This window comes from Danio rerio, chromosome 17 (assembly GCF_052040795.2).
Source record: "Danio rerio strain M-AB ecotype USA chromosome 17, GRCz13ab, whole genome shotgun sequence".
Lineage (NCBI taxonomy): Eukaryota > Metazoa > Chordata > Actinopteri > Cypriniformes > Danionidae > Danio > Danio rerio.
The window spans coordinates 46,358,206-46,384,995 of record NC_141037.1 but is presented as its reverse complement, the minus strand read 5'-3'; the positions used below and the strand labels follow the sequence as shown (position 1 = coordinate 46,384,995).

The 26,790-nt window shown below is 34.9% G+C and overlaps 1 long non-coding RNA gene across 1 annotated transcript; it reads right to left on the bottom strand.

Moving 5' to 3' along the window:
- Positions 1–17,049: 17,049 nt before the first annotated feature.
- Positions 17,050–26,503, bottom strand: LOC147833168 (uncharacterized). Its single transcript, XR_015945097.1, has 6 exons — positions 25,577–26,503; positions 24,834–25,204; positions 21,996–22,417; positions 20,556–21,064; positions 18,630–18,882; positions 17,050–17,702 (listed from the first exon to the last, which is right to left on the bottom strand). It is a non-coding gene; the product is annotated as an uncharacterized LOC147833168 (long non-coding RNA).
- Between the last annotated feature and the right edge of the window lie 287 nt (positions 26,504–26,790).

Below are 26,790 nucleotides of genomic sequence, written 5' to 3'. Positions count from 1 at the left end.
CTCTGACTGAGTTTTCATTACTGCTTATTTTGACCTCTGCTGGCTGAGTAAAGCTCATTTTCAACGTCCAATACAGAATGTGATAAAACCAGATCCAGCTACTAAAATGCATCATTCTTTTTGTTTTAGACAACATTTCATGCACTGTTAAACATGTTAAAGCAAGTTGCAAGTGAAAATCTATGTCTCTGACTGAGTTTGCATTACTGCTTATTTTGACCTCTGTTGGCTGAGAACAGCTCATTTTCAACGTTCAATTCAGAATGTGATAAAACCAGATCCAGCCACTAAAATGCATCATTATTTTTGTTTTAGACAACATTTCATGTACTTTTAAACATGTTAAAGCAAGTTGCAAGTGAAAATCTATGTCTATGACTGAGTTTGCATTACTGCTTATTTTGACCTCTGCTGGCTCTGAAAAGCTCATTTTCAACGTTCAATTCAGAATGTGATAAAACCAGATCCAGCCACTAAAATGCATCATTCTTTTTCTTTTAGACAACAATTCATGCACTGTTAAACATGTTAAAGCAAGTTGCAAGTGAAAATCTATGTCTCTGACTGAGTTTGCATTACTGCTTATTTTGACCTTTGCTGGCTGAGTAAAGCTCATTTTCAACGTCCAATACAGAATGTGATAAAACCAGATCCAGCTACTAAAATGCATCATTCTTTTTGTTTTAGACAACATTTCATGCACTGTTAAACATGTTAAAGCAAGTTGCAAGTGAAAATCTATGTCTCTGACTGAGTTTGCATTACTGCTTATTTTGACCTCTGCTGGCTGAGTAAAGCTCATTTTCAACGTCCAATACAGAATGTGATAAAACCAGATCCAGCTACTAAAATGCATCATTCTTTTTGTTTTAGACAACATTTCATGCACTGTTAAACATGTTAAAGCAAGTTGCAAGTGAAAATCTATGTCTCTGACTGAGTTTGCATTACTTCCTATTTTGACCTCTGCTGGCTGAGAACAGCTCATTTTCAACGTTCAATTCAGAATGTGATAAAACCAGATCCAGCCACTAAAATGCATCATTCTTTTTGTTTTAGACAACATTTCATGCACTGTTAAACATGTTAAAGCAAGTTGCAAGTGAAAATCTATGTCTCTGACTGAGTTTGCATTACTGCTTATTTTGACTTCTGCTGGCTGATAAAAGCTCATTTTTAACGTTCAGTTCAGAATGTGATAAAACCAGATCCAGCCACTAAAATGCATCATTCTTTTTGTTTTAGACAACAATTCATGCACTGTTAAACATGTTAAAGCAAGTTGCAAGTGAAAATCTATGTCTCTGACTGAGTTTTTATTACTGCTTATTTTGACCTCTGCTGGCTGAGTAAAGCTCATTTTCAACGTCCAATACAGAATGTGATAAAACCAGATCCAGCTACTAAAATGCATCATTCTTTTTTTTTTTTTGGACAACATTTCATGCACTGTTAAACATGTTAAAGCAAGTTGCAAGTGAAAATCTATGTCTATGACTGAGTTTGCATTACTGCTTATTTTGACCTCTGCTGGCTCTGAAAAGCTCATTTTCAACGTTCAATTCAGAATGTGATAAAACCTGATCCAGCCACAAAAAAGCATTTTCTTTTTGTTTTAGACAACATTTCATGCACTGTTAAATATGTTTAGGAAAGTTGCAAGTGAAAATCTATGTCTCTGACTGAGTTTGCATTACTGCTTATTTTGACCTCTGCTGGCTCTGAAAAGCTCATTTTCAACGTTCAATTCAGAATGTGATAAAACCAGATCCAGCCACTAAAATGCATCATTCTTTTCTTTTAGACAACAATTCATGCACTGTTAAACATGTTAAAGCAAGTTGCAAGTGAAAATCTATGTCTCTGACTGAGTTTGCATTACTGCTTATTTTGACCTCTGCTGGCTGAGTAAAGCTCATTTTCAACGTCCAATACAGAATGTGATAAAACCAGATCCAGCTACTAAAATGCATCATTCTTTTTGTTTTAGACAACATTTCATGCACTCTTAAACATGTTAAAGCAAGTTGCAAGTGAAAATCTATGTCTCTGACTGAGTTTGCATTACTGCTTATTTTGACCTCTGCTGGCTGAGAACAGCTCATTTTCAACGTTCAATTCAGAATGTGATAAAACCAGATCCAGCCACTAAAATGCATCATTATATTTGTTTTAGACAACATTTCATGTACTTTTAAACATGTTAAAGCAAGTTGCAAGTGAAAATCTATGTCTCTGACTGAGTTTGCATTACTGCTTATTTTGACTTCTGCTGGCTGATAAAAGCTCATTTTCAACGTTCAGTTCAGAATGTGATAAAACCAGATCCAGCCACTAAAATGCATCATTCTTTTTGTTTTAGACAACAATTCATGCACTGTTAAACATGTTAAAGCAAGTTGCAAGTGAAAATCTATGTCTCTGACTGAGTTTTTATTACTGCTTATTTTGACCTCTGCTGGCTGAGTAAAGCTCATTTTCAACGTCCAATACAGAATGTGATAAAACCAGATCCAGCTACTAAAATGCATCATTCTTTTTATTTTGGACAACATTTCATGCACTGTTAAACATGTTAAAGCAAGTTGCAAGTGAAAATCTATGTCTATGACTGAGTTTGCATTACTGCTTATTTTGACCTCTGCTGGCTCTGAAAAGCTCATTTTCAACGTTCAATTCAGAATGTGATAAAACCAGATCCAGCCACTAAAAAGCATTTTCTTTTTGTTTTAGACAACATTTCATGCACTGTTAAATATGTTTAGGAAAGTTGCAAGTGAAAATCTATGTCTCTGACTGAGTTTGCATTACTGCTTATTTTGACCTCTGCTGGCTCTGAAAAGCTCATTTTCAACGTTCAATTCAGAATGTGATAAAACCAGATCCAGCCACTAAAATGCATCATTCTTTTTATTTTGGACAACATTTCATGCACTGTTAAACATGTTAAAGCAAGTTGCAAGTGAAAATCTATGTCTATGACTGAGTTTGCATTACTGCTTATTTTGACCTCTGCTGGCTCTGAAAAGCTCATTTTCAACGTTCAATTCAGAATGTGATAATACCAGATCCAGCCACTAAAATGCATCATTCTTTTTCTTTTAGACAACAATTCATGCACTGTTAAACATGTTAAAGCAAGTTGCAAGTGAAAATCTATGTCTCTGACTGAGTTTGCATTACTGCTTATTTTGACCTTTGCTGGCTGAGTAAAGCTCATTTTCAACGTCCAATACAGAATGTGATAAAACCAGATCCAGCTACTAAAATGCATCATTCTTTTTGTTTTAGACAACATTTCATGCACTGTTAAACATGTTAAAGCAAGTTGCAAGTGAAAATCTATGTCTCTGACTGAGTTTGCATTACTGCTTATTTTGACCTCTGCTGGCTGAGTAAAGCTCATTTTCAACGTCCAATACAGAATGTGATAAAACCAGATCCAGCTACTAAAATGCATCATTCTTTTTGTTTTAGACAACATTTCATGCACTGTTAAACATGTTAAAGCAAGTTGCAAGTGAAAATCTATGTCTCTGACTGAGTTTGCATTACTGCCTATTTTGACCTCTGCTGGCTGAGAACAGCTCATTTTCAACGTTCAATTCAGAATGTGATAAAACCAGATCCAGCCACTAAAATGCATCATTCTTTTTGTTTTAGACAACATTTCATGCACTGTTAAACATGTTAAAGCAAGTTGCAAGTGAAAATCTATGTCTCTGACTGAGTTTGCATTACTGCTTATTTTGACTTCTGCTGGCTGATAAAAGCTCATTTTTAACGTTCAGTTCAGAATGTGATAAAACCAGATCCAGCCACTAAAATGCATCATTCTTTTTGTTTTAGACAACAATTCATGCACTGTTAAACATGTTAAAGCAAGTTGCAAGTGAAAATCTATGTCTCTGACTGAGTTTTTATTACTGCTTATTTTGACCTCTGCTGGCTGAGTAAAGCTCATTTTCAACGTCCAATACAGAATGTGATAAAACCAGATCCAGCTACTAAAATGCATCATTCTTTTTATTTTGGACAACATTTCATGCACTGTTAAACATGTTAAAGCAAGTTGCAAGTGAAAATCTATGTCTATGACTGAGTTTGCATTACTGCTTATTTTGACCTCTGCTGGCTCTGAAAAGCTCATTTTCAACGTTCAATTCAGAATGTGATAAAACCAGATCCAGCCACTAAAAAGCATTTTCTTTTTGTTTTAGACAACATTTCATGCACTGTTAAATATGTTTAGGAAAGTTGCAAGTGAAAATCTATGTCTCTGACTGAGTTTGCATTACTGCTTATTTTGACCTCTGCTGGCTCTGAAAAGCTCATTTTCAACGTTCAATTCAGAATGTGATAAAACCAGATCCAGCCACTAAAATGCATCATTCTTTTTCTTTTAGACAACAATTCATGCACTGTTAAACATGTTAAAGCAAGTTGCAAGTGAAAATCTATGTCTCTGACTGAGTTTGCATTACTGCTTATTTTGACCTCTGCTGGCTGAGTAAAGCTCATTTTCAACGTCCAATACAGAATGTCATAAAACCAGATCCAGCTACTAAAATGCATCATTCTTTTTGTTTTAGACAACATTTCATGCACTCTTAAATATGTTAAAGCAAGTTGCAAGTGAAAATCTATGTCTCTGACTGAGTTTGCATTACTGCTTATTTTGACCTCTGCTGGCTGAGAACAGCTCATTTTCAACGTTCAATTCAGAATGTGATAAAACCAGATCCAGCCACTAAAATGCATCATTATTTTTGTTTTAGACAACATTTCATGCACTGTTAAACATGTTAAAGCAAGTTGCAAGTGAAAATCTATGTCTCTGACTGAGTTTGCATTACTGCTTATTTTGACTTCTGCTGGCTGATAAAAGCTCATTTTCAACGTTCAGTTCAGAATGTGATAAAACCAGATCCAGCCACTAAAATGCATCATTCTTTTTGTTTTAGACAACAATTCATGCACTGTTAAACATGTTAAAGCAAGTTGCAAGTGAAAATCTATGTCTCTGACTGAGTTTTTATTACTGCTTATTTTGACCTCTGCTGGCTGAGTAAAGCTCATTTTCAACGTCCAATACAGAATGTGATAAAACCAGATCCAGCTACTAAAATGCATCATTCTTTTTATTTTGGACAACATTTCATGCACTGTTAAACATGTTAAAGCAAGTTCCAAGTGAAAATCTATGTCTATGACTGAGTTTGCATTACTGCTTATTTTGACCTCTGCTGGCTCTGAAAAGCTCATTTTCAACGTTCAATTCAGAATGTGATAAAACCAGATCCAGCCACTAAAAAGCATTTTCTTTTTGTTTTAGACAACATTTCATGCACTGTTAAATATGTTTAGGAAAGTTGCAAGTGAAAATCTATGTCTCTGACTGAGTTTTCATTACTGCTTATTTTGACCTCTGCTGGCTGAGTAAAGCTCATTTTCAACGTCCAATACAGAATGTGATAAAACCAGATCCAGCTACTAAAATGCATCATTCTTTTTGTTTTAGACAACATTTCATGCACTGTTAAACATGTTAAAGCAAGTTGCAAGTGAAAATCTATGTCTCTGACTGAGTTTGCATTACTGCTTATTTTGACCTCTGTTGGCTGAGAACAGCTCATTTTCAACGTTCAATTCAGAATGTGATAAAACCAGATCCAGCCACTAAAATGCATCATTATTTTTGTTTTAGACAACATTTCATGTACTTTTAAACATGTTAAAGCAAGTTGCAAGTGAAAATCTATGTCTATGACTGAGTTTGCATTACTGCTTATTTTGACCTCTGCTGGCTCTGAAAAGCTCATTTTCAACGTTCAATTCAGAATGTGATAAAACCAGATCCAGCCACTAAAATGCATCATTCTTTTTCTTTTAGACAACAATTCATGCACTGTTAAACATGTTAAAGCAAGTTGCAAGTGAAAATCTATGTCTCTGACTGAGTTTGCATTACTGCTTATTTTGACCTTTGCTGGCTGAGTAAAGCTCATTTTCAACGTCCAATACAGAATGTGATAAAACCAGATCCAGCTACTAAAATGCATCATTCTTTTTGTTTTAGACAACATTTCATGCACTGTTAAACATGTTAAAGCAAGTTGCAAGTGAAAATCTATGTCTCTGACTGAGTTTGCATTACTGCTTATTTTGACCTCTGCTGGCTGAGTAAAGCTCATTTTCAACGTCCAATACAGAATGTGATAAAACCAGATCCAGCTACTAAAATGCATCATTCTTTTTGTTTTAGACAACATTTCATGCACTGTTAAACATGTTAAAGCAAGTTGCAAGTGAAAATCTATGTCTCTGACTGAGTTTGCATTACTGCCTATTTTGACCTCTGCTGGCTGAGAACAGCTCATTTTCAACGTTCAATTCAGAATGTGATAAAACCAGATCCAGCCACTAAAATGCATCATTCTTTTTGTTTTAGACAACATTTCATGCACTGTTAAACATGTTAAAGCAAGTTGCAAGTGAAAATCTATGTCTCTGACTGAGTTTGCATTACTGCTTATTTTGACTTCTGCTGGCTGATAAAAGCTCATTTTTAACGTTCAGTTCAGAATGTGATAAAACCAGATCCAGCCACTAAAATGCATCATTCTTTTTGTTTTAGACAACAATTCATGCACTGTTAAACATGTTAAAGCAAGTTGCAAGTGAAAATCTATGTCTCTGACTGAGTTTTTATTACTGCTTATTTTGACCTCTGCTGGCTGAGTAAAGCTCATTTTCAACGTCCAATACAGAATGTGATAAAACCAGATCCAGCTACTAAAATGCATCATTCTTTTTTTTTTTTTGGACAACATTTCATGCACTGTTAAACATGTTAAAGCAAGTTGCAAGTGAAAATCTATGTCTATGACTGAGTTTGCATTACTGCTTATTTTGACCTCTGCTGGCTCTGAAAAGCTCATTTTCAACGTTCAATTCAGAATGTGATAAAACCTGATCCAGCCACAAAAAAGCATTTTCTTTTTGTTTTAGACAACATTTCATGCACTGTTAAATATGTTTAGGAAAGTTGCAAGTGAAAATCTATGTCTCTGACTGAGTTTGCATTACTGCTTATTTTGACCTCTGCTGGCTCTGAAAAGCTCATTTTCAACGTTCAATTCAGAATGTGATAAAACCAGATCCAGCCACTAAAATGCATCATTCTTTTCTTTTAGACAACAATTCATGCACTGTTAAACATGTTAAAGCAAGTTGCAAGTGAAAATCTATGTCTCTGACTGAGTTTGCATTACTGCTTATTTTGACCTCTGCTGGCTGAGTAAAGCTCATTTTCAACGTCCAATACAGAATGTGATAAAACCAGATCCAGCTACTAAAATGCATCATTCTTTTTGTTTTAGACAACATTTCATGCACTCTTAAACATGTTAAAGCAAGTTGCAAGTGAAAATCTATGTCTCTGACTGAGTTTGCATTACTGCTTATTTTGACCTCTGCTGGCTGAGAACAGCTCATTTTCAACGTTCAATTCAGAATGTGATAAAACCAGATCCAGCCACTAAAATGCATCATTATATTTGTTTTAGACAACATTTCATGTACTTTTAAACATGTTAAAGCAAGTTGCAAGTGAAAATCTATGTCTCTGACTGAGTTTGCATTACTGCTTATTTTGACTTCTGCTGGCTGATAAAAGCTCATTTTCAACGTTCAGTTCAGAATGTGATAAAACCAGATCCAGCCACTAAAATGCATCATTCTTTTTGTTTTAGACAACAATTCATGCACTGTTAAACATGTTAAAGCAAGTTGCAAGTGAAAATCTATGTCTCTGACTGAGTTTTTATTACTGCTTATTTTGACCTCTGCTGGCTGAGTAAAGCTCATTTTCAACGTCCAATACAGAATGTGATAAAACCAGATCCAGCTACTAAAATGCATCATTCTTTTTATTTTGGACAACATTTCATGCACTGTTAAACATGTTAAAGCAAGTTGCAAGTGAAAATCTATGTCTATGACTGAGTTTGCATTACTGCTTATTTTGACCTCTGCTGGCTCTGAAAAGCTCATTTTCAACGTTCAATTCAGAATGTGATAAAACCAGATCCAGCCACTAAAAAGCATTTTCTTTTTGTTTTAGACAACATTTCATGCACTGTTAAATATGTTTAGGAAAGTTGCAAGTGAAAATCTATGTCTCTGACTGAGTTTGCATTACTGCTTATTTTGACCTCTGCTGGCTCTGAAAAGCTCATTTTCAACGTTCAATTCAGAATGTGATAAAACCAGATCCAGCCAATAAAATGCATCATTCTTTTTCTTTTAGACAACAATTCATGCACTGTTAAACATGTTAAAGCAAGTTGCAAGTGAAAATCTATGTCTCTGACTGAGTTTGCATTACTGCTTATTTTGACCTCTGCTGGCTGAGTAAAGCTCATTTTCAACGTCCAATACAGAATGTCATAAAACCAGATCCAGCTACTAAAATGCATCATTCTTTTTGTTTTAGACAACATTTCATGCACTCTTAAACATGTTAAAGCAAGTTGCAAGTGAAAATCTATGTCTCTGACTGAGTTTGCATTACTGCTTATTTTGACCTCTGCTGGCTGAGAACAGCTCATTTTCAACGTTCAATTCAGAATGTGATAAAACCAGATCCAGCCACTAAAATGCATCATTATTTTTGTTTTAGACAACATTTCATGCACTGTTAAACATGTTAAAGCAAGTTGCAAGTGAAAATCTATGTCTCTGACTGAGTTTGCATTACTGCTTATTTTGACTTCTGCTGGCTGATAAAAGCTCATTTTCAACGTTCAGTTCAGAATGTGATAAAACCAGATCCAGCCACTAAAATGCATCATTCTTTTTGTTTTAGACAACAATTCATGCACTGTTAAACATGTTAAAGCAAGTTGCAAGTGAAAATCTATGTCTCTGACTGAGTTTTTATTACTGCTTATTTTGACCTCTGCTGGCTGAGTAAAGCTCATTTTCAACGTCCAATACAGAATGTGATAAAACCAGATCCAGCTACTAAAATGCATCATTCTTTTTATTTTGGACAACATTTCATGCACTGTTAAACATGTTAAAGCAAGTTCCAAGTGAAAATCTATGTCTATGACTGAGTTTGCATTACTGCTTATTTTGACCTCTGCTGGCTCTGAAAAGCTCATTTTCAACGTTCAATTCAGAATGTGATAAAACCAGATCCAGCCACTAAAAAGCATTTTCTTTTTGTTTTAGACAACATTTCATGCACTGTTAAATATGTTTAGGAAAGTTGCAAGTGAAAATCTATGTCTCTGACTGAGTTTGCATTACTGCTTATTTTGACCTCTGCTGGCTCTGAAAAGCTCATTTTCAACGTTCAATTCAGAATGTGATAAAACCAGATCCAGCCACTAAAATGCATCATTCTTTTTCTTTTAGACAACAATTCATGCACTGTTAAACATGTTAAAGCAAGTTGCAAGTGAAAATCTATGTCTCTGACTGAGTTTGCATTACTGCTTATTTTGACCTCTGCTGGCTGAGTAAAGCTCATTTTCAACGTCCAATACAGAATGTCATAAAACCAGATCCAGCTACTAAAATGCATCATTCTTTTTGTTTTAGACAACATTTCATGCACTCTTAAACATGTTAAAGCAAGTTGCAAGTGAAAATCTATGTCTCTGACTGAGTTTGCATTACTGCTTATTTTGACCTCTGCTGGCTGAGAACAGCTCATTTTCAACGTTCAATTCAGAATGTGATAAAACCAGATCCAGCCACTAAAATGCATCATTATTTTTGTTTTAGACAACATTTCATGCACTGTTAAACATGTTAAAGCAAGTTGCAAGTGAAAATCTATGTCTCTGACTGAGTTTGCATTACTGCTTATTTTGACTTCTGCTGGCTGATAAAAGCTCATTTTCAACGTTCAGTTCAGAATGTGATAAAACCAGATCCAGCCACTAAAATGCATCATTCTTTTTGTTTTAGACAACAATTCATGCACTGTTAAACATGTTAAAGCAAGTTGCAAGTGAAAATCTATGTCTCTGACTGAGTTTTTATTACTGCTTATTTTGACCTCTGCTGGCTGAGTAAAGCTCATTTTCAACGTCCAATACAGAATGTGATAAAACCAGATCCAGCTACTAAAATGCATCATTCTTTTTATTTTGGACAACATTTCATGCACTGTTAAACATGTTAAAGCAAGTTCCAAGTGAAAATCTATGTCTATGACTGAGTTTGCATTACTGCTTATTTTGACCTCTGCTGGCTCTGAAAAGCTCATTTTCAACGTTCAATTCAGAATGTGATAAAACCAGATCCAGCCACTAAAAAGCATTTTCTTTTTGTTTTAGACAACATTTCATGCACTGTTAAATATGTTTAGGAAAGTTGCAAGTGAAAATCAATGTCTCTGACTGAGTTTTCATTACTGCTTATTTTGACCTCTGCTGGCTGAGTAAAGCTCATTTTCAACGTCCAATACAGAATGTGATAAAACCAGATCCAGCTACTAAAATGCATCATTCTTTTTGTTTTAGACAACATTTCATGCACTGTTAAACATGTTAAAGCAAGTTGCAAGTGAAAATCTATGTCTCTGACTGAGTTTGCATTACTGCTTATTTTGACCTCTGCTGGCTGAGAACAGCTCATTTTCAACGTTCAATTCAGAATGTGATAAAACCAGATCCAGCCACTAAAATGCATCATTATTTTTGTTTTAGACAACATTTCATGTACTTTTAAACATGTTAAAGCAAGTTGCAAGTGAAAATCTATGTCTATGACTGAGTTTGCATTACTGCTTATTTTGACCTCTGCTGGCTCTGAAAAGCTCATTTTCAACGTTCAATTCAGAATGTGATAAAACCAGATCCAGCCACTAAAAAGCATTTTCTTTTTGTTTTAGACAACATTTCATGCACTGTTAAATATGTTTAGGAAAGTTGCAAGTGAAAATCTATGTCTCTGACTGAGTTTGCATTACTGCTTATTTTGACCTCTGCTGGCTCTGAAAAGCTCATTTTCAACGTTCAATTCAGAATGTGATAAAACCAGATCCAGCCACTAAAATGCATCATTCTTTTTATTTTGGACAACATTTCATGCACTGTTAAACATGTTAAAGCAAGTTGCAAGTGAAAATCTATGTCTAAGACTGAGTTTGCATTACTGCTTATTTTGACCTCTGCTGGCTCTGAAAAGCTCATTTTCAACGTTCAATTCAGAATGTGATAATACCAGATCCAGCCACTAAAATGCATCATTCTTTTTCTTTTAGACAACAATTCATGCACTGTTAAACATGTTAAAGCAAGTTGCAAGTGAAAATCTATGTCTCTGACTGAGTTTGCATTACTGCTTATTTTGACCTTTGCTGGCTGAGTAAAGCTCATTTTCAACGTCCAATACAGAATGTGATAAAACCAGATCCAGCTACTAAAATGCATCATTCTTTTTGTTTTAGACAACATTTCATGCACTGTTAAACATGTTAAAGCAAGTTGCAAGTGAAAATCTATGTCTCTGACTGAGTTTGCATTACTGCTTATTTTGACCTCTGCTGGCTGAGTAAAGCTCATTTTCAACGTCCAATACAGAATGTGATAAAACCAGATCCAGCTACTAAAATGCATCATTCTTTTTGTTTTAGACAACATTTCATGCAGTGTTAAACATGTTAAAGCAAGTTGCAAGTGAAAATCTATGTCTCTGACTGAGTTTGCATTACTGCTTATTTTGACCTCTGCTGGCTGAGTAAAGCTCATTTTCAACGTCCAATACAGAATGTGATAAAACCAGATCCAGCTACTAAAATGCATCATTCTTTTTGTTTTAGACAACATTTCATGCACTGTTAAACATGTTAAAGCAAGTTGCAAGTGAAAATCTATGTCTCTGACTGAGTTTGCATTACTGCTTATTTTGACCTCTGCTGGCTGAGTAAAGCTCATTTTCAACGTCCAATACAGAATGTGATAAAACCAGATCCAGCTACTAAAATGCATCATTCTTTTTGTTTTAGACAACATTTCATGCACTGTTAAACATGTTAAAGCAAGTTGCAAGTGAAAATCTATGTCTCTGACTGAGTTTGCATTACTGCCTATTTTGACCTCTGCTGGCTGAGAACAGCTCATTTTCAACGTTCAATTCAGAATGTGATAAAACCAGATCCAGCCACTAAAATGCATCATTCTTTTTGTTTTAGACAACATTTCATGCACTGTTAAACATGTTAAAGCAAGTTGCAAGTGAAAATCTATGTCTCTGACTGAGTTTGCATTACTGCTTATTTTGACTTCTGCTGGCTGATAAAAGCTCATTTTTAACTTTCAGTTCAGAATGTGATAAAACCAGATCCAGCCACTAAAATGCATCATTCTTTTTGTTTTAGACAACAATTCATGCACTGTTAAACATGTTAAAGCAAGTTGCAAGTGAAAATCTATGTCTCTGACTGAGTTTTTATTACTGCTTATTTTGACCTCTGCTGGCTGAGTAAAGCTCATTTTCAACGTCCAATACAGAATGTGATAAAACCAGATCCAGCTACTAAAATGCATCATTCTTTTTTTTTTTTTTGGACAACATTTCATGCACTGTTAAACATGTTAAAGCAAGTTGCAAGTGAAAATCTATGTCTATGACTGAGTTTGCATTACTGCTTATTTTGACCTCTGCTGGCTCTGAAAAGCTCATTTTCAACGTTCAATTCAGAATGTGATAAAACCAGATCCAGCCACAAAAAAGCATTTTCTTTTTGTTTTAGACAACATTTCATGCACTGTTAAATATGTTTAGGAAAGTTGCAAGTGAAAATCTATGTCTCTGACTGAGTTTGCATTACTGCTTATTTTGACCTCTGCTGGCTCTGAAAAGCTCATTTTCAACGTTCAATTCAGAATGTGATAAAACCAGATCCAGCCACTAAAATGCATCATTCTTTTTCTTTTAGACAACAATTCATGCACTGTTAAACATGTTAAAGCAAGTTGCAAGTGAAAATCTATGTCTCTGACTGAGTTTGCATTACTGCTTATTTTGACCTCTGCTGGCTGAGTAAAGCTCATTTTCAACGTCCAATACAGAATGTGATAAAACCAGATCCAGCTACTAAAATGCATCATTCTTTTTGTTTTAGACAACATTTCATGCACTGTTAAACATGTTAAAGCAAGTTGCAAGTGAAAATCTATGTCTCTGACTGAGTTTGCATTACTGCTTATTTTGACCTCTGCTGGCTGAGAACAGCTCATTTTCAACGTTCAATTCAGAATGTGATAAAACCAGATCCAGCCACTAAAATGCATCATTATTTTTGTTTTAGACAACATTTCATGCACTGTTAAACATGTTAAAGCAAGTTGCAAGTGAAAATCTATGTCTCTGACTGAGTTTGCATTACTGCTTATTTTGACTTCTGCTGGCTGATAAAAGCTCATTTTCAACGTTCAGTTCAGAATGTGATAAAACCAGATCCAGCCACTAAAATGCATCATTCTTTTTGTTTTAGACAACAATTCATGCACTGTTAAACATGTTAAAGCAAGTTGCAAGTGAAAATCTATGTCTCTGACTGAGTTTTTATTACTGCTTATTTTGACCTCTGCTGGCTGAGTAAAGCTCATTTTCAACGTCCAATACAGAATGTGATAAAACCAGATCCAGCTACTAAAATGCATCATTCTTTTTATTTTGGACAACATTTCATGCACTGTTAAACATGTTAAAGCAAGTTCCAAGTGAAAATCTATGTCTATGACTGAGTTTGCATTACTGCTTATTTTGACCTCTGCTGGCTCTGAAAAGCTCATTTTCAACGTTCAATTCAGAATGTGATAAAACCAGATCCAGCCACTAAAAAGCATTTTCTTTTTGTTTTAGACAACATTTCATGCACTGTTAAATATGTTTAGGAAAGTTGCAAGTGAAAATCTATGTCTCTGACTGAGTTTTCATTACTGCTTATTTTGACCTCTGCTGGCTGAGTAAAGCTCATTTTCAACGTCCAATACAGAATGTGATAAAACCAGATCCAGCTACTAAAATGCATCATTCTTTTTGTTTTAGACAACATTTCATGCACTGTTAAACATGTTAAAGCAAGTTGCAAGTGAAAATCTATGTCTCTGACTGAGTTTGCATTACTGCTTATTTTGACCTCTGCTGGCTGAGAACAGCTCATTTTCAACGTTCAATTCAGAATGTGATAAAACCAGATCCAGCCACTAAAATGCATCATTATATTTGTTTTAGACAACATTTCATGTACTTTTAAACATGTTAAAGCAAGTTGCAAGTGAAAATCTATGTCTCTGACTGAGTTTGCATTACTGCTTATTTTGACCTTTGCTGGCTGAGTAAAGCTCATTTTCAACGTCCAATACAGAATGTGATAAAACCAGATCCAGCTACTAAAATGCATCATTCTTTTTGTTTTAGACAACATTTCATGCACTGTTAAACATGTTAAAGCAAGTTGCAAGTGAAAATCTATGTCTATGACTGAGTTTGCATTACTGCTTATTTTGACCTCTGCTGGCTCTGAAAAGCTCATTTTCAACGTTCAATTCAGAATGTGATAAAACCAGATCCAGCCACTAAAAAGCATTTTCTTTTTGTTTTAGACAACATTTCATGCACTGTTAAATATGTTTAGGAAAGTTGCAAGTGAAAATCTATGTCTCTGACTGAGTTTGCATTACTGCTTATTTTGACCTCTGCTGGCTCTGAAAAGCTCATTTTCAACGTTCAATTCAGAATGTGATAAAACCAGATCCAGCCACTAAAATGCATCATTCTTTTTATTTTGGACAACATTTCATGCACTGTTAAACATGTTAAAGCAAGTTGCAAGTAAAAATCTATGTCTATGACTGAGTTTGCATTACTGCTTATTTTGACCTCTGCTGGCTCTGAAAAGCTCATTTTCAACGTTCAATTCAGAATGTGATAATACCAGATCCAGCCACTAAAATGCATCATTCTTTTTCTTTTAGACAACATTTCATGCACTGTTAAACATGTTAAAGCAAGTTGCAAGTGAAAATCTATGTCTCTGACTGAGTTTGCATTACTGCCTATTTTGACCTCTGCTGGCTGAGAACAGCTCATTTTCAACGTTCAATTCAGAATGTGATAAAACCAGATCCAGCCACTAAAATGCATCATTCTTTTTGTTTTAGACAACATTTCATGCACTGTTAAACATGTTAAAGCAAGTTGCAAGTGAAAATCTATGTCTCTGACTGAGTTTGCATTACTGCTTATTTTGACTTCTGCTGGCTGATAAAAGCTCATTTTTAACGTTCAGTTCAGAATGTGATAAAACCAGATCCAGCCACTAAAATGCATCATTCTTTTTGTTTTAGACAACAATTCATGCACTGTTAAACATGTTAAAGCAAGTTGCAAGTGAAAATCTATGTCTCTGACTGAGTTTTTATTACTGCTTATTTTGACCTCTGCTGGCTGAGTAAAGCTCATTTTCAACGTCCAATACAGAATGTGATAAAACCAGATCCAGCTACTAAAATGCATCATTCTTTTTTTTTTTTTGGACAACATTTCATGCACTGTTAAACATGTTAAAGCAAGTTGCAAGTGAAAATCTATGTCTATGACTGAGTTTGCATTACTGCTTATTTTGACCTCTGCTGGCTCTGAAAAGCTCATTTTCAACGTTCAATTCAGAATGTGATAAAACCTGATCCAGCCACAAAAAAGCATTTTCTTTTTGTTTTAGACAACATTTCATGCACTGTTAAATATGTTTAGGAAAGTTGCAAGTGAAAATCTATGTCTCTGACTGAGTTTGCATTACTGCTTATTTTGACCTCTGCTGGCTCTGAAAAGCTCATTTTCAACGTTCAATTCAGAATGTGATAAAACCAGATCCAGCCACTAAAATGCATCATTCTTTTCTTTTAGACAACAATTCATGCACTGTTAAACATGTTAAAGCAAGTTGCAAGTGAAAATCTATGTCTCTGACTGAGTTTGCATTACTGCTTATTTTGACCTCTGCTGGCTGAGTAAAGCTCATTTTCAACGTCCAATACAGAATGTGATAAAACCAGATCCAGCTACTAAAATGCATCATTCTTTTTGTTTTAGACAACATTTCATGCACTGTTAAACATGTTAAAGCAAGTTGCAAGTGAAAATCTATGTCTCTGACTGAGTTTGCATTACTGCTTATTTTGACCTCTGCTGGCTGAGAACAGCTCATTTTCAACGTTCAATTCAGAATGTGATAAAACCAGATCCAGCCACTAAAATGCATCATTATATTTGTTTTAGACAACATTTCATGTACTTTTAAACATGTTAAAGCAAGTTGCAAGTGAAAATCTATGTCTCTGACTGAGTTTGCATTACTGCTTATTTTGACTTCTGCTGGCTGATAAAAGCTCATTTTCAACGTTCAGTTCAGAATGTGATAAAACCAGATCCAGCCACTAAAATGCATCATTCTTTTTGTTTTAGACAACAATTCATGCACTGTTAAACATGTTAAAGCAAGTTGCAAGTGAAAATCTATGTCTCTGACTGAGTTTTTATTACTGCTTATTTTGACCTCTGCTGGCTGAGTAAAGCTCATTTTCAACGTCCAATACAGAATGTGATAAAACCAGATCCAGCTACTAAAATGCATCATTCTTTTTATTTTGGACAACATTTCATGCACTGTTAAACATGTTAAAGCAAGTTGCAAGTGAAAATCTATGTCTATGACTGAGTTTGCATTACTGCTTATTTTGACCTCTGCTGGCTCTGAAAAGCTCATTTTCAACGTTCAATTCAGAATGTGATAAAACCAGATCCAGCCGCTAAAAAGCATTTTCTTTTTGTTTTAGACAACATTTCATGCACTGTTAAATATGTTTAGGAAAGTTGCAAGTGAAAATCTATGTCTCTGACTGAGTTTGCATTACTGCTTATTTTGACCTCTGCTGGCTCTGAAAAGCTCATTTTCAACGTTCAATTCAGAATGTGATAAAACCAGATCCAGCCAATAAAATGCATCATTCTTTTTCTTTTAGACAACAATTCATGCACTGTTAAACATGTTAAAGCAAGTTGCAAGTGAAAATCTATGTCTCTGACTGAGTTTGCATTACTGCTTATTTTGACCTCTGCTGGCTGAGTAAAGCTCATTTTCAACGTCCAATACAGAATGTCATAAAACCAGATCCAGCTACTAAAATGCATCATTCTTTTTGTTTTAGACAACATTTCATGCACTCTTAAACATGTTAAAGCAAGTTGCAAGTGAAAATCTATGTCTCTGACTGAGTTTGCATTACTGCTTATTTTGACCTCTGCTGGCTGAGAACAGCTCATTTTCAACGTTCAATTCAGAATGTGATAAAACCAGATCCAGCCACTAAAATGCATCATTATTTTTGTTTTAGACAACATTTCATGCACTGTTAAACATGTTAAAGCAAGTTGCAAGTGAAAATCTATGTCTCTGACTGAGTTTGCATTACTGCTTATTTTGACTTCTGCTGGCTGATAAAAGCTCATTTTCAACGTTCAGTTCAGAATGTGATAAAACCAGATCCAGCCACTAAAATGCATCATTCTTTTTGTTTTAGACAACAATTCATGCACTGTTAAACATGTTAAAGCAAGTTGCAAGTGAAAATCTATGTCTCTGACTGAGTTTTTATTACTGCTTATTTTGACCTCTGCTGGCTGAGTAAAGCTCATTTTCAACGTCCAATACAGAATGTGATAAAACCAGATCCAGCTACTAAAATGCATCATTCTTTTTATTTTGGACAACATTTCATGCACTGTTAAACATGTTAAAGCAAGTTCCAAGTGAAAATCTATGTCTATGACTGAGTTTGCATTACTGCTTATTTTGACCTCTGCTGGCTCTGAAAAGCTCATTTTCAACGTTCAATTCAGAATGTGATAAAACCAGATCCAGCCACTAAAAAGCATTTTCTTTTTGTTTTAGACAACATTTCATGCACTGTTAAATATGTTTAGGAAAGTTGCAAGTGAAAATCTATGTCTCTGACTGAGTTTGCATTACTGCTTATTTTGACCTCTGCTGGCTCTGAAAAGCTCATTTTCAACGTTCAATTCAGAATGTGATAAAACCAGATCCAGCCACTAAAATGCATCATTCTTTTTCTTTTAGACAACAATTCATGCACTGTTAAACATGTTAAAGCAAGTTGCAAGTGAAAATCTATGTCTCTGACTGAGTTTGCATTACTGCTTATTTTGACCTCTGCTGGCTGAGTAAAGCTCATTTTCAACGTCCAATACAGAATGTCATAAAACCAGATCCAGCTACTAAAATGCATCATTCTTTTTGTTTTAGACAACATTTCATGCACTCTTAAACATGTTAAAGCAAGTTGCAAGTGAAAATCTATGTCTCTGACTGAGTTTGCATTACTGCTTATTTTGACCTCTGCTGGCTGAGAACAGCTCATTTTCAACGTTCAATTCAGAATGTGATAAAACCAGATCCAGCCACTAAAATGCATCATTATTTTTGTTTTAGACAACATTTCATGCACTGTTAAACATGTTAAAGCAAGTTGCAAGTGAAAATCTATGTCTCTGACTGAGTTTGCATTACTGCTTATTTTGACTTCTGCTGGCTGATAAAAGCTCATTTTCAACGTTCAGTTCAGAATGTGATAAAACCAGATCCAGCCACTAAAATGCATCATTCTTTTTGTTTTAGACAACAATTCATGCACTGTTAAACATGTTAAAGCAAGTTGCAAGTGAAAATCTATGTCTCTGACTGAGTTTTTATTACTGCTTATTTTGACCTCTGCTGGCTGAGTAAAGCTCATTTTCAACGTCCAATACAGAATGTGATAAAACCAGATCCAGCTACTAAAATGCATCATTCTTTTTATTTTGGACAACATTTCATGCACTGTTAAACATGTTAAAGCAAGTTCCAAGTGAAAATCTATGTCTATGACTGAGTTTGCATTACTGCTTATTTTGACCTCTGCTGGCTCTGAAAAGCTCATTTTCAACGTTCAATTCAGAATGTGATAAAACCAGATCCAGCCACTAAAAAGCATTTTCTTTTTGTTTTAGACAACATTTCATGCACTGTTAAATATGTTTAGGAAAGTTGCAAGTGAAAATCTATGTCTCTGACTGAGTTTTCATTACTGCTTATTTTGACCTCTGCTGGCTGAGTAAAGCTCATTTTCAACGTCCAATACAGAATGTGATAAAACCAGATCCAGCTACTAAAATGCATCATTCTTTTTGTTTTAGACAACATTTCATGCACTGTTAAACATGTTAAAGCAAGTTGCAAGTGAAAATCTATGTCTCTGACTGAGTTTGCATTACTGCTTATTTTGACCTCTGCTGGCTGAGAACAGCTCATTTTCAACGTTCAATTCAGAATGTGATAAAACCAGATCCAGCCACTAAAATGCATCATTATTTTTGTTTTAGACAACATTTCATGTACTTTTAAACATGTTAAAGCAAGTTGCAAGTGAAAATCTATGTCTATGACTGAGTTTGCATTACTGCTTATTTTGACCTCTGCTGGCTCTGAAAAGCTCATTTTCAACGTTCAATTCAGAATGTGATAAAACCAGATCCAGCCACTAAAAAGCATTTTCTTTTTGTTTTAGACAACATTTCATGCACTGTTAAATATGTTTAGGAAAGTTGCAAGTGAAAATCTATGTCTCTGACTGAGTTTGCATTACTGCTTATTTTGACCTCTGCTGGCTCTGAAAAGCTCATTTTCAACGTTCAATTCAGAATGTGATAAAACCAGATCCAGCCACTAAAATGCATCATTCTTTTTATTTTGGACAACATTTCATGCACTGTTAAACATGTTAAAGCAAGTTGCAAGTGAAAATCTATGTCTAAGACTGAGTTTGCATTACTGCTTATTTTGACCTCTGCTGGCTCTGAAAAGCTCATTTTCAACGTTCAATTCAGAATGTGATAATACCAGATCCAGCCACTAAAATGCATCATTCTTTTTCTTTTAGACAACAATTCATGCACTGTTAAACATGTTAAAGCAAGTTGCAAGTGAAAATCTATGTCTCTGACTGAGTTTGCATTACTGCTTATTTTGACCTTTGCTGGCTGAGTAAAGCTCATTTTCAACGTCCAATACAGAATGTGATAAAACCAGATCCAGCTACTAAAATGCATCATTCTTTTTGTTTTAGACAACATTTCATGCACTGTTAAACATGTTAAAGCAAGTTGCAAGTGAAAATCTATGTCTCTGACTGAGTTTGCATTACTGCTTATTTTGACCTCTGCTGGCTGAGTAAAGCTCATTTTCAACGTCCAATACAGAATGTGATAAAACCAGATCCAGCTACTAAAATGCATCATTCTTTTTGTTTTAGACAACATTTCATGCAGTGTTAAACATGTTAAAGCAAGTTGCAAGTGAAAATCTATGTCTCTGACTGAGTTTGCATTACTGCTTATTTTGACCTCTGCTGGCTGAGTAAAGCTCATTTTCAACGTCCAATACAGAATGTGATAAAACCAGATCCAGCTACTAAAATGCATCATTCTTTTTGTTTTAGACAACATTTCATGCACTGTTAAACATGTTAAAGCAAGTTGCAAGTGAAAATCTATGTCTCTGACTGAGTTTGCATTACTGCTTATTTTGACCTCTGCTGGCTGAGTAAAGCTCATTTTCAACGTCCAATACAGAATGTGATAAAACCAGATCCAGCTACTAAAATGCATCATTCTTTTTGTTTTAGACAACATTTCATGCACTGTTAAACATGTTAAAGCAAGTTGCAAGTGAAAATCTATGTCTCTGACTGAGTTTGCATTACTGCCTATTTTGACCTCTGCTGGCTGAGAACAGCTCATTTTCAACGTTCAATTCAGAATGTGATAAAACCAGATCCAGCCACTAAAATGCATCATTCTTTTTGTTTTAGACAACATTTCATGCACTGTTAAACATGTTAAAGCAAGTTGCAAGTGAAAATCTATGTCTCTGACTGAGTTTGCATTACTGCTTATTTTGACTTCTGCTGGCTGATAAAAGCTCATTTTTAACTTTCAGTTCAGAATGTGATAAAACCAGATCCAGCCACTAAAATGCATCATTCTTTTTGTTTTAGACAACAATTCATGCACTGTTAAACATGTTAAAGCAAGTTGCAAGTGAAAATCTATGTCTCTGACTGAGTTTTTATTACTGCTTATTTTGACCTCTGCTGGCTGAGTAAAGCTCATTTTCAACGTCCAATACAGAATGTGATAAAACCAGATCCAGCTACTAAAATGCATCATTCTTTTTTTTTTTTTTGGACAACATTTCATGCACTGTTAAACATGTTAAAGCAAGTTGCAAGTGAAAATCTATGTCTATGACTGAGTTTGCATTACTGCTTATTTTGACCTCTGCTGGCTCTGAAAAGCTCATTTTCAACGTTCAATTCAGAATGTGATAAAACCAGATCCAGCCACAAAAAAGCATTTTCTTTTTGTTTTAGACAACATTTCATGCACTGTTAAATATGTTTAGGAAAGTTGCAAGTGAAAATCTATGTCTCTGACTGAGTTTGCATTACTGCTTATTTTGACCTCTGCTGGCTCTGAAAAGCTCATTTTCAACGTTCAATTCAGAATGTGATAAAACCAGATCCAGCCACTAAAATGCATCATTCTTTTTCTTTTAGACAACAATTCATGCACTGTTAAACATGTTAAAGCAAGTTGCAAGTGAAAATCTATGTCTCTGACTGAGTTTGCATTACTGCTTATTTTGACCTCTGCTGGCTGAGTAAAGCTCATTTTCAACGTCCAATACAGAATGTGATAAAACCAGATCCAGCTACTAAAATGCATCATTCTTTTTGTTTTAGACAACATTTCATGCACTCTTAAACATGTTAAAGCAAGTTGCAAGTGAAAATCTATGTCTCTGACTGAGTTTGCATTACTGCTTATTTTGACCTCTGCTGGCTGAGAACAGCTCATTTTCAACGTTCAATTCAGAATGTGATAAAACCAGATCCAGCCACTAAAATGCATCATTATTTTTGTTTTAGACAACATTTCATGCACTGTTAAACATGTTAAAGCAAGTTGCAAGTGAAAATCTATGTCTCTGACTGAGTTTGCATTACTGCTTATTTTGACTTCTGCTGGCTGATAAAAGCTCATTTTCAACGTTCAGTTCAGAATGTGATAAAACAAGATCCAGCCACTAAAATGCATCATTCTTTTTGTTTTAGACAACAATTCATGCACTGTTAAACATGTTAAAGCAAGTTGCAAGTGAAAATCTATGTCTCTGACTGAGTTTTTATTACTGCTTATTTTGACCTCTGCTGGCTGAGTAAAGCTCATTTTCAACGTCCAATACAGAATGTGATAAAACCAGATCCAGCTACTAAAATGCATCATTCTTTTTATTTTGGACAACATTTCATGCACTGTTAAACATGTTAAAGCAAGTTCCAAGTGAAAATCTATGTCTATGACTGAGTTTGCATTACTGCTTATTTTGACCTCTGCTGGCTCTGAAAAGCTCATTTTCAACGTTCAATTCAGAATGTGATAAAACCAGATCCAGCCACTAAAAAGCATTTTCTTTTTGTTTTAGACAACATTTCATGCACTGTTAAATATGTTTAGGAAAGTTGCAAGTGAAAATCTATGTCTCTGACTGAGTTTTCATTACTGCTTATTTTGACCTCTGCTGGCTGAGTAAAGCTCATTTTCAACGTCCAATACAGAATGTGATAAAACCAGATCCAGCTACTAAAATGCATCATTCTTTTTGTTTTAGACAACATTTCATGCACTGTTAAACATGTTAAAGCAAGTTGCAAGTGAAAATCTATGTCTCTGACTGAGTTTGCATTACTGCTTATTTTGACCTCTGCTGGCTGAGAACAGCTCATTTTCAACGTTCAATTCAGAATGTGATAAAACCAGATCCAGCCACTAAAATGCATCATTATATTTGTTTTAGACAACATTTCATGTACTTTTAAACATGTTAAAGCAAGTTGCAAGTGAAAATCTATGTCTCTGACTGAGTTTGCATTACTGCTTATTTTGACCTTTGCTGGCTGAGTAAAGCTCATTTTCAACGTCCAATACAGAATGTGATAAAACCAGATCCAGCTACTAAAATGCATCATTCTTTTTGTTTTAGACAACATTTCATGCACTGTTAAACATGTTAAAGCAAGTTGCAAGTGAAAATCTATGTCTATGACTGAGTTTGCATTACTGCTTATTTTGACCTCTGCTGGCTCTGAAAAGCTCATTTTCAACGTTCAATTCAGAATGTGATAAAACCAGATCCAGCCACTAAAAAGCATTTTCTTTTTGTTTTAGACAACATTTCATGCACTGTTAAATATGTTTAGGAAAGTTGCAAGTGAAAATCTATGTCTCTGACTGAGTTTGCATTACTGCTTATTTTGACCTCTGCTGGCTCTGAAAAGCTCATTTTCAACGTTCAATTCAGAATGTGATAAAACCAGATCCAGCCACTAAAATGCATCATTCTTTTTATTTTGGACAACATTTCATGCACTGTTAAACATGTTAAAGCAAGTTGCAAGTAAAAATCTATGTCTATGACTGAGTTTGCATTACTGCTTATTTTGACCTCTGCTGGCTCTGAAAAGCTCATTTTCAACGTTCAATTCAGAATGTGATAATACCAGATCCAGCCACTAAAATGCATCATTCTTTTTCTTTTAGACAACAATTCATGCACTGTTAAACATGTTAAAGCAAGTTGCAAGTGAAAATCTATGTCTCTGACTGAGTTTGCATTACTGCTTATTTTGACCTTTGCTGGCTGAGTAAAGCTCATTTTCAACGTCCAATACAGAATGTGATAAAACCAGATCCAGCTACTAAAATGCATCATTCTTTTTGTTTTAGACAACATTTCATGCACTGTTAAACATGTTAAAGCAAGTTGCAAGTGAAAATCTATGTCTCTGACTGAGTTTGCATTACTGCTTATTTTGACCTCTGCTGGCTCTGAAAAGCTCATTTTCAACGTTCAATTCAGAATGTGATAAAACCAGATCCAGCCACTAAAATGCATCATTCTTTTTATTTTGGACAACATTTCATGCACTGTTACATATGTTAAAGCAAGTTGCAAGTGAAAATCTATGTCTATGACTGAGTTTGCATTACTGCTTATTTTGACCTCTGCTGGCTCTGAAAAGCTCATTTTCAATGTTCAATTCAGAATGTGATAATACCAGATCCAGCCACTAAAATGCATCATTCTTTTTCTTTTAGACAACAATTCATGCACTGTTAAACATGTTAAAGCAAGTTGCAAGTGAAAATCTATGTCTCTGACTGAGTTTGCATTACTGCTTATTTTGACCTCTGCTGGCTGAGAACAGCTCTTTTTTAACGTTCAATTCAGAAAGTGATAAAACCAGATCCAGCCACTAAAATGCATCATTCTTTTTAATTTGACAACATTTCATGCACTGTTAAACATGTTAAAGCAAGTTGCAAGTGAAAATCTATGTCTATGACTGAGTTTGCATTACTGCTTATTTTGACCTCTGCTGGCTCTGAAAAGCTCATTTTCAACGTTCAATTCAGAATGTGATAAAACCAGATCCAGCCACTAAAAAGCATTTTCTTTTTTGTTTTAGAAAACATTTCATGCACTGTTAAATATGTTTAGGAAAGTTGCAAGTGAAAATTTATGTCTCTGACTGAGTTTGCATTACTGCTTATTTTGACCTCTGCTGGCTGAGTAAAGCTCATTTTCAACGTCCAATACAGAATGTGATAAAACCAGATCCAGCTACTAAAATGCATCGTTCTTTTTGTTTTAGACAACATTTCATGCACTGTTAAACATGTTAAAGCAAGTTGCAAGTGAAAATCTATGTCTCTGACTGAGTTTGCATTACTGCTTATTTTGACCTCTGCTGGCTGAGTAAAGCTCATTTTCAACGTTCAATTCAGAATGTGATAAAACCAGATCCAGCCACTAAAATGCATCATTCTTTTTGCTTTAGACAACATTTCATGCACTGTTAAACATGTTAAAGCAAGTTGCAAGTGAAAATCTATGTCTCTGACTGAGTTTTTATTACTGCTTATTTTGACCTCTGCTGGCTGAGTAAAGCTCATTTTCAACGTCCAATACAGAATGTGATAAAACCAGATCCAGCTACTAAAATGCATCATTCTTTTTATTTTGGACAACATTTCATGCACTGTTAAACATGTTAAAGCAAGTTGCAAGTGAAAATCTATGTCTATGACTGAGTTTGCATTACTGCTTATTTTGACCTCTGCTGGCTCTGAAAAGCTCATTTTCAACGTTCAATTCAGAATGTGATAAAACCAGATCCAGCCACTAAAAAGCATTTTCTTTTTGTTTTAGACAACATTTCATGCACTGTTAAATATGTTTAGGAAAGTTGCAAGTGAAAATCTATGTCTCTGACTGAGTTTGCATTACTGCTTATTTTGACCTCTGCTGGCTCTGAAAAGCTCATTTTCAATGTTCAATTCAGAATGTGATAAAACCAGATCCAGCCACTAAAATGCATCATTCTTTTTCTTTTAGACAACAATTCATGCACTGTTAAACATGTTAAAGCAAGTTGCAAGTGAAAATCTATGTCTCTGACTGAGTTTGCATTACTGCTTATTTTGACCTCTGCTGGCTGAGTAAAGCTCATTTTCAACGTCCAATACAGAATGTGATAAAACCAGATCCAGCTACTAAAATGCATCATTCTTTTTGTTTTAGACAACATTTCATGCACTGTTAAACATGTTAAAGCAAGTTGCAAGTGAAAATCTATGTCTCTGACTGAGTTTGCATTACTACTTATTTTGACCTCTGCTGGCTGAGAACAGCTCATTTTCAACGTTCATTTCAGAATGTCATAAAACCAGATCAAGCCACTAAAATGCATCATTATTTTTGTTTTAGACAACATTTCATGCACTGTTAAACATGTTAAAGCAAGTTGCAAGTGAAAATCTATGTCTCTGACTGAGTTTGCATTACTGCTTATTTTGACTTCTGCTGGCTGATAAAAGCTCATTTTCAACGTTCAGTTCAGAATGTGATAAAACCAGATCCAGCCACTAAAATGCATCATTCTTTTTGTTTTAGACAACAATTCATGCACTGTTAAACATGTTAAAGCAAGTTGCAAGTGAAAATCTATGTCTCTGACTGAGTTTTTATTACTGCTTATTTTGACCTCTGCTGGCTGAGTAAAGCTCATTTTCAACGTCCAATACAGAATGTGATAAAACCAGATCCAGCTACTAAAATGCATCATTCTTTTTATTTTGGACAACATTTCATGCACTGTTAAACATGTTAAAGCAAGTTCCAAGTGAAAATCTATGTCTATGACTGAGTTTGCATTACTGCTTATTTTGACCTCTGCTGGCTCTGAAAAGCTCATTTTCAACGTTCAATTCAGAATGTGATAAAACCAGATCCAGCCACTAAAAAGCATTTTCTTTTTGTTTTAGACAACATTTCATGCACTGTTAAATATGTTTAGGAAAGTTGCAAGTGAAAATCTATGTCTCTGACTGAGTTTGCATTACTGCTTATTTTGACCTCTGCTGGCTGAGAACAGCTCATTTTCAACGTTCAATTCAGAATGTGATAAAACCAGATCCAGCCACTAAAATGCATCATTATTTTTGTTTTAGACAACATTTCATGCACTGTTAAACATGTTAAAGCAAGTTGCAAGTGAAAATCTATGTCTCTGACTGAGTTTG